Source organism: Etheostoma spectabile, chromosome 15, assembly GCF_008692095.1.
Source record: "Etheostoma spectabile isolate EspeVRDwgs_2016 chromosome 15, UIUC_Espe_1.0, whole genome shotgun sequence".
Taxonomy (NCBI): Eukaryota; Metazoa; Chordata; class Actinopteri; order Perciformes; family Percidae; genus Etheostoma; species Etheostoma spectabile.
The window spans coordinates 6439748-6441160 of NC_045747.1; the positions used below are offsets into that span (position 1 = coordinate 6439748).

Here is a 1413-nt window from a genome sequence, read left to right on the forward strand (position 1 = left end):
GAGTTACTGAAAATTATTTTATTTCCCTACCATGCCGCATTAAACATCACCCCAACATGTAGGTGCCAGATCTGTATTCTTCTACATGTTTCTGCCTGTCTGTTGTGTGGTTTATGCCTCTGAAATCTGTTACACGGTTTCGCAGTCTGTTAGCTACAACAGCCTTGTCATACATATGAGGCCTTGCTTTAGTTCAGGAAGTTATCACACTCCATATACAGCATCCATGTGTGTAATGACACTTGGCCCAAGGGCAACTGTCAACACAGCCTGCATGGTGTGAACAAATGTTGCTGAGGGCTTGTGGTGAGGTTGTCGCCGTATGCAATATGTCGTCTAATGTAGCATCATTCTTTTTTTTGATCTAACTTATTGTGAGTGAACTGTCAAAACGGTTTGCTGAGGACATACTACTAGTGTACCAAACAGGTGAACTACAATGGATGTGGGCGTATTTGAGAAAAACCTGATTCTTCTGACCTCAGGACAGAATACTGGATCTGTCCCGACATGTTAGAAACCCCTAAAATACTCTGCAGAACCTCCTTTCAAACCTGTATCAACCACCTCGACCACAAAAGCCAATGACAAACTGAACCAGTGTAATTGTTTTCAAGCTTTTTAATACAAACTTAATAAACTATCAGTCCCTCTTAACATGTAAGACACTGACTCCAAATACTTTGTTATACCGTTTGTTTTATCAAGTATTGCACAATGTAGGTACAAAATTAATATACGATTACATTTTGTCCATAATATAGCAAAAATCTTTAAACTCTTAACAGAAAATACAACTCTTATATTTTTCAAAAAAGCAAATATTCTTAAATCCCACCACTACGGAATATTCTGTACACAATCTTTAGAATAGTCAATGTTTTTTTTTTTTAAAGATGGATTTATTTTATAATTTCAATAAAAAAAGAAAACATAAAGTTGCTGCAGCCATCACAGATCACTGGAGTAGTAAAAAGATATAAATGCAATACCATGTAGTAGAAACAATAGATACTCTGATATTTTACAAACTCTGTTCCAAATTAAATTATACAATTAGAAAAAAGACCAGGAAATCCCACTTATTTATACCAATTCCTTGAAAAAAATTGGCGGTGTCCAGTTATGTTTAAATACTGAAAGAGGCCATGACTTGTGGTGGGTTTTTTTTTGTCTTTTTTATATCTTAAAACAGTCACATAAAAAAAAAATTATTTTGTGCTTGGTTGGCAAAAGAAATAACAATGATGCATGTTGAATTTTAGGTAACCAAGCTTGGACATCTTGTACTAAAGGTATAACTCAAGGGGGCAAAGGAATTTACCCTCGGGCTCATGCTCTTAGACTCGTACCATAGATCTTACAGCTGATATGTCACTTTTCCTGGTATCCAGGACATTCTTTTCTTGTTTA

The 1413-nt window shown here is 35.5% G+C and overlaps 1 protein-coding gene across 2 annotated transcripts in view; it reads right to left on the minus strand.

Annotated features, from left to right (window-relative positions):
* Nucleotides 1-609: 609 nt before the first annotated feature.
* LOC116702881 (protein Tob1) overlaps nt 610-1413 on the minus strand; it is a 3929-nt gene continuing 3125 nt past the window's right edge. For both annotated transcript variants that reach the window (XM_032537400.1, XM_032537401.1), the window contains exon 2: nt 610-1413. This exon is cut by the window's right edge and continues 1363 nt beyond it. The gene's annotated coding sequence lies outside the window, so the exon portion shown is untranslated.